Source organism: Elephantulus edwardii, unplaced genomic scaffold (assembly GCF_000299155.1).
Source record: "Elephantulus edwardii isolate Elephantulus edwardi_28Jun2011 unplaced genomic scaffold, EleEdw1.0 scaffold00213, whole genome shotgun sequence".
Lineage (NCBI taxonomy): Eukaryota > Metazoa > Chordata > Mammalia > Macroscelidea > Macroscelididae > Elephantulus > Elephantulus edwardii.
In genome coordinates, this window is record NW_006399963.1 from 1230188 (window position 1) to 1237907 (window position 7720).

The window sequence follows — 7720 nt, forward strand, 5'->3', positions numbered from 1 at the left end:
TTAAACATGTAACACTTTTAATGAATTCCAGGCATTGATGCTTCATTTTGCAGATGAGCCCCACTAGATATTTTGGGTCAATACAATGTCTAAGGTTAGCGTCTACAAATGGATTGTTTACACACTCAATTATGTTAATATCAATAGTTTACACAATATGGAATTTTAAATTAGATATAGTTACATTAGTTCCATTTATTGAATTTTACATTAAAATACTTATTTTGGCAGGAGACCAGGTGAGCATTATTGGATCCTTGGAAAAACCATCTTCTTTTATATCGTAGCATTTATAAATAGTTTTTTCTTTTGAAGTTACTTTCAATATAGTCTGCTCTGTATGATTTTAACAGCACCCCCTCCCCATTTCTTTGAAGTTTTGTTGTTAAGTGTTGTGAAGTTAGAACCTACTCATGGCTGACTTTGCAGCAGGTTTCCAGAGGCTATAAATTATAGGGGAGAAGACTGCACATCTTCTTTCCTGTGGGGCAGCTGATGGATTCAAACCATGTGTCTTTGGATTGGCAGCATAATTATGTACCACTAGGCCACCAGAGCTTCCTACAGGTGTTTGAAAGTTTTCCACAAATTCGAAAATAAAGCTGGAATTTCTTTTAAAAAAAGGCCAAAGATTTTTTATCTATATCTTTTTTGTAATTAAATAAACTGTGAGGTCTTTAGTATTCTGAGTTCATTAACACTTATAAGTACTTATTAATTAGTCTTTTAAGTGTGATTAGACTGAAATGATTTAAGTACCATGAAAATCTCCATATTTAAGATACAAATTACTTTTTTGTAACTCAGTTTTGGGACAGATGTTACTGGATAAATGATATAGAATATCTATTCTTGAACTAAAAGAATCCAAGTATTCTTAGGTTTCAGTAGGCTTCCCAAATGGATGACATCACATTAATTATCAGATTGCTGTAGTGTAGAAACCCTTACTACTCTTCAGATTGATCAGAGGACACCTTTAAACTAGCGTCACTGTACCTGAACCGGTAAGTCTGCTGTTTATCGGCAGAGTCAGATTTTCACTATAAAGGTGTAAAGTAGCTATTAAGATCATTCTTTTAGTCTTTACAGTTCAGTGATTTGCTTTTACTTCTTATTTCATAATTTAATAGCTCAGTACTGTGGTAAAGAGTTTGTAGTTTTAGTGTTTTAGAAATCCTAGTTGCTTATATAGAAAAAGTGTTTGGTAATTTAAAATGCTAGATATTTTTTTTTTTTACAATTAGTTTTTTTATTTTTTTTTCTATAATTATATTTTATTAATTTTCATAAACATTTACAGAGATTCTGGGCTTCCACTCATTCATTGCTGCACCACTCTCTCCACCCTCCTCCCAGTTTGTTCTTGTCCAAATACCACAGTGCTTGTCAAAGCCAGTTCTGATTAATCTTCTTTGTCAGTGTATCCTTTGCCATTCCCTATCACTCCTCCCTGAGAGAGACTTCACCCTGAGTCATAAGGAAAAGGGGACGGCGTATTCTCTTAGCTACTTCCTGCTGAAAAGGGACGCTGTGGGTTTCAGGGTGAAGATCTTCTCTCACTACTCTAAAGGGCCCCTTTGGCAGTAGGAAACACATAGACTATTATGGAGATTGATTTTGGAATTCAGATGCACTCTTATTGATTGTGCTTGGCTGTACATGTACATATCCTTCAAGATGTATCATGGGGGTGTTGCAACCTAGAAGACACGAATTTGGCTAACAAGTTATAGGTACATGAGTCCAAAAATTATGGAAAAGTAAAAGAAAAGATTCTTTCATTGTTTTACAAACACTCCCCCAGGTCCCCTCCACCATGCAGCCCTCGCTCTAGTCTCCTGTGATGACAGAGATACCCAGTTACATCTCTCTTTTAGACGGTTCTCTCCCTCCTCTGTTTCAGTGCAGTATACATTATTGAACCCATCTTACTCAGTCTCTCCCCAACCCCAAGGACAGTCCCATTCTACAACAGTGGCATCATGTAATATTTGTCCTTTTGTGACTGGGATATTTCACTCAAAATGCTAAATATTTTGTTATTAACAAAGGAATTGTTTAGAAGTAGGGGATTTTCTTCACATTCTTGAATTCTGTTGTATTTTGCCTATAAATCATGAAAACATTCCAACCCAGTTTTTTTCCCTTATCTATAGCTATCATTAGTGTAACATTTTAAAAAATACTTGCTCTTAATAAGTCTTTGGTTAATTTGATTTTTGTGTGTGTGTGGTGTTTGGGTTTTTTGTTTGTTTGTTTGGTTGGTTGGTTGGTTTTAGGGTAACTGAAATGCTCCAAGCCACACAGATAACTTTCTCTCTCTTTCTTTCTTAAACAATTTCTAGGATATTTTTTATTTTCCATATCTTCCTATTACTGTGGAACGTGTGTGGAGTCTAATACTCTGGAACTCAGAAACCTAAAGTCATCCCTGCAGTGTAGTTTTGTTCTAAAAATTCAAACATGCCTTTCCAAGTAGTGACAGTCCTGCTAGGAGTGAGGTCAGGTCTAATAATGAGAAGCAGCTGTAATCAATTAATTATCAATGCACATATCTACTTTTCCATAATGAAATAGTGTAGCATGTTGGATTTTAGCCCAGATTATCTTTATTAAACTCCTATCAGTAGAAATGATTTCCCAGTATGTGGTTATAGATCAGCTAAAAAACTGCACTAATATGAATAAAAGTATACTAGATCTCTTCTTAAATGTGACTGAGTGAATTTTATAATACTTGTACAACTATTTTATAACACATCCTTCTCTGAAATGAGATGATCTTGGCATTCTTTTGGTTTTGTCCTAAAGGCCAGTCATCAGCCCTTGATGTTAAAAAGGTCTCTGCAAGCAAGAATGGCTTTACTTCATTGAGTGTATATTTTCCCTGAAGCTTTGCAGATTGTTGATACTTGGGGCCCAATTTTTTGGAAGAGAAGTATTTTTTTATATTGTCATTACAATTTCATTTGATCATTCGTACACATTTTGTTTTATAACACCTATAATTGATCACTGTAATGAATTAAAATATCTGATCAGTCACTTACTGTATATTGCCTTTCTCTTCATCCAACTTGTCTATTTTTTAAATTGGATTTTCATTCTGACATTCATAAGCAATTTGTTTTATAACATTAATTATAATTGATCAGTGCTATTTATTACAACATTTCATCAAATTCTCATTCTACCTAGTTTTTCCCTTCGCCCGACTAATCCGTCCACGGATCTCTGCTCCCTTTGTCCTCCCCTCCATCCCTGTCAGTCCTCCATGGTTATTTCTATTTGTGTGTAAACCTTTCCTCAGCTTCCCCCCCATTATTTATATTTATATATATATATGTATATATCCTGCTCCAATTGTTAATTACAAGATATACTATGTCTGATCATCCACTCACTTAACATTGACCTTCCCTTCATCTGTTGAAATAAAATGTTCACTGTCCTTTCATTTCATATTCTCTCTCTCTCCCTATTTCCTCTATTTCTGTAACCGTACTAGGTTGATTCTCTCCATACGTAAACATTTTAGTTTTCTTTTTTATAACAGTGGACCCATAAAGTACTTTTGTCTTTTTTATATCTATGTTATTTCACTCAACATAATATCCGCTAGATTTATCCATGCTGTGTAGTGTTTAACGAGTTCTTCCTTGTTTGTCAGTGCTATATAATACTCATTTATATGAATGCACAATTTTTTTATCCATTTTCTTGTTGAAAGGCACATGAACTGTGTCCATATGTTTGCTATTGTGAATAGTGGTGTGGTAAATATGGAACGTGCATACATTTGTTTGTTTCGCAGCTCTTATTTCCCCAGAAGTGGAATTGCTGGATCAAATGGTACTGCTATTTTTAACTCTTCGAGGATGTTCCAAACTACCTTCTACTGTAGTTGCACACTTTGCATCCCCACTAGCAGTGCATGAAAGTTCCAATCCCTCTACATCCTCATACCATTGAGTCAATACTGACCCATTGCTGACCTTCCAGTGGGTTTTCAGAGGCAGTTAATTGCACAGGAGGAGATTGCCTATCCTTCTGTGGAGTGGCTGGCAGATTCAAACCACATGTATTTGGGACTGTAGCACAAATTCTTACCACCAGAGATCCGTAAAACTGTCCTCTTGAGTTTTTCTATTGCTGCTGGAGTTGAGATGATATTGTTTAGATTTGCACCTCTCTGATAGCTTGAATTTTTCTTCATGTGTTTTTTGCCATCTGAATGTTTTCTTTGGTGACAAGTCCTTTCATGCCTTCTGCCCGTTTTGTTCAGGTACTGGGGCTTTCTATGTGAGTCTCTTGTCAGAAATGTTATTTGCCAAATATTTTCCTCCATTTAGTCTCTCTTTGTTTTTTGTGGATGTTTTCTTTGAGTAGATATTTTGTGTCTCTGTTTAGATTTGTGTCATCTGCCTAATACAGATTGTTAATAGATCTTCCACCAATCCTGACACCACACTTCTGATCATAGAGCCCAGCCTCTCAGATAATTTGTTCTGCATACAAGTTGAAAAGGTATTGAGATAGGACACATCCCTGGCATTCAATTTTCCCCATTTTGAGCAGTGTTTCCCTGCTCTGTTCTGACGACTGCCTCTTGGTCCAAGTATAGGTTTCGCATTAGAACGATCAAGTGTTCTGGAATTCCCATTCTTCTCATAGTCAGCCATAGTTTGTTATGTTCCACACAGTCAAATACCTTTGCATTGTCATTGAAACACAGATAGCATTCTTTTGGTGTTCCTTGCTTTCAGCTAAGATCCATCTAACATTAGCTACAATATCTCTATGTACGATAGCCCTAAACTCTGCTCTGTCCTGTGCTAATCACACTGTCTCTGATACTCCCATCATGATTACCCCAGTTACTGAAGCAGTCTACCTCATAGAGGGCCATCCCCTCCTTTGCTGTCCCTCCACCCTCCCAAGCATGATGTCCCTCTCCAAAGACCTGTCTCTCCTTACAACATGTCCAAAGTATGTTAGACGGAGCCTCAGAATCCTTGCCTCCAAGGAGCCTCCCAGTTTAACCCTTTCGAGGATGAATCTGTTTGTTTTCCTAGCAGTCCATGGTACCCTCAATACTCTTCTCCAGCACCACAGCTCAAAGGCATCAATTCTCCTTCTATCCTCCTTAGTCATTGTCCAACTCTCTGATGCATAACAAGTGATTGCAAAGACCATGGCCTGTATCAAGTGCACCTTAGTCTCCAGAAATATACCATTGCTCTTCAGTATTGCTCTTCAGTATTTTGGAGAGGTCCCTAACAGCAGACTGTCCCATGGCAATACGTCTTTCCATTTTCTGGCTGCTGTGCCAAGAGTGTTGACTGTGGAGCCAAGCAAACTAAAGCTGTGAACAATCTCAGTCTCTTCACCATCAATCCTGATGCTGCCAGTTGGCCCAGTGGTGAGAATTTTTGTCTTCTTGACATTGAGCCTCAATCCATATTGGAGGCTGCAGTCCTTGACCCTCTGCAGCAATCGCTTCAGGTCCTGCTCAGTTTCAGTAAGCATGGTTGTGTCATCTACATAATGCAGATTGTTGATAGATCTTCCACCAATCATGACCCCACATTAAGAAAGTAATTTCTAGATCCATCTTGGAGTACAGTATTGTGAGAGATAGGATAATATCCGTACACATACAAGGAAGTCCAGTGAATACCACTATCATTCATATATATGCACCAACAACCAGAGCCAAGCAAGAGGAAATAGAAGATTTTTACCAACTTTTACAGTTGGAGATTGATCAAACATGCTATCAAGGTGCATTGATAATAATGGGTGACTGGAATGCAAAAGTTGGGACCAGAGAAGAAGATTCTGTAGTTGGAAAACATGGACTTGGTGACGGAAATGGAGCTGGAAAGAGAGTGATTGAATTTTGCACAATCAATGACTTATTCATAGCAAATACATTTTTAAAGAGACATTTTTTAAGAGACAGGTTATATACATGGATTTCACCTGATGGTATGAATGGGAATCAGATCTATTACATATGAGGAAAGAACTGCTGGAGAAGCTCAATATCAGCTGTGAAAAGTAGGCCAGGATCTGATTGTGGAACCTACCACCAACTACTCATATGCAAGTTCAAGCTGAAGCTGAGGAAAATTAAACTGAATCCATGGGAACCAAAATAATGACTTTGAATCTATCCCACCTGAATTTTAGAACCGTCTCAGGAACAGGTGTGAGGCCTTGAAAACTAATGAGCAAAGATCAGATGAGTTGTGGGAGGATATCAAGGATATCAAGGTTGTTTAATGTACTTGAGGATTTAATTTTCAGGAGTTTGGGGGCTAAGTTGAGATGATCATATTAACACTTGATCATGTTAACATTAAAACTCTGTTAACGTGAAATCAGTATTACTCTGTAGGATAGTAAACTTTTTGGAAAATAATGTGCTTAATGTGTTTTATATGATGATGTTGTTGTTTTTGTTGTTTTATGCCATTGAGTCACTTGAGACTCATTGTGACTCTGTGTACAATAGCTCTGAACCCTGCTTTGTTCTGAGCCAACCTTATCATCTCTAACATACCTACTCCCATTACCTCTGTCACTGAGTCATTCCTTCTCATCAAGAGTCTTCCTCTCTTGAACTGTCCTTCACTCTTCCCAAGCATGCGCCCTCTCTAAGGACTGGTCCCTCCTTGCAACATGCCCAAAGTATGTCAGCTGGAGCTTCAGAATCCTTGCCTCCAAGGAACAGCCTGGTTTCACACTCTCTAAGATGAACCTTTTTGCTCTCCTAGCAGTCTATTCAATACTTTTCTCCAGCACTACAACAGAATTCTCCTTCTATATTCCCTAGTCATTGTCCAGCTTTCTGATGCATAGCAAGTAATTGTGAAGAACATAGCCTGGATCAGGCACACTTACTCTCAGATTGACATCGTAACATCATAGTACCCTGGAGAGGTCCCTAAAAGCAGACTTTCCTAATGGAGTTTGTCTTTTGATTTCCTGGCTGCTGGTACCAAGGGTGTTGATTGTGTAGCAAGTGAACTGAAACTATTAATAATCTCAATCTCTTCACCATCTGTCATGATGTTGCCAGTGACCCAGTTGGAGAGAACCTTTGTTTTCTTGATGTTGAGCTTCAATCCACATTGAAGGCTACAGTCCTTTTTTAAGAAATTCATTTTAATGGAGGTTTACAGAGATTTAGGGTTTCTGTTCATTCATTGTTGCACTTTTCTCCCTGCACACCCGCTATCCCCCAATTCACTCTTCTCCTTGTAAAGTCAAAGAAAAACTCTTTCATTGTTATGCAGTCCCTCCCCCCAAGTCCACTCCACGATGCAGCCTTCATTCTGGACTCCTGTCATGACAATAATACCCAATCATATATCGCTTTCAAACAGTTCTCTCCCTCATCTGTTTCAGTGTAGTATACATCATTTATTCCCTCCCTCTCAGTCTTCCCTCAACACTGATGTCAGTCCCTTTTACAATAATGGCCCTATGGAATATTTGCCCTTTTGTGACTGAGATATTTCACTCAGCATAATGTCCTCCATGGTCATCCATTTTGTATAATATTTCATGAGTTCCTTGTTTTTCAATGCTGCATAGTATTCCATTGTGTGAATATACCAGAGGTTGTCTGTCTTATTTGTTTCAGCTTGGGTTGTTTTCAGCTCTTTGCTGTTGTGAATAAAGCCATGATAAATATGAATGTGCATAT

General features: G+C 37.8%; 1 protein-coding gene across 1 annotated transcript in view; it reads left to right on the forward strand.

Annotated features, from left to right (window-relative positions):
* The window catches only part of ERCC6 (excision repair cross-complementing rodent repair deficiency, complementation group 6), a 227095-nt gene that overhangs the window by 126506 nt on the left and 92869 nt on the right, over positions 1-7720 (forward strand). The window lies entirely within an intron of this gene.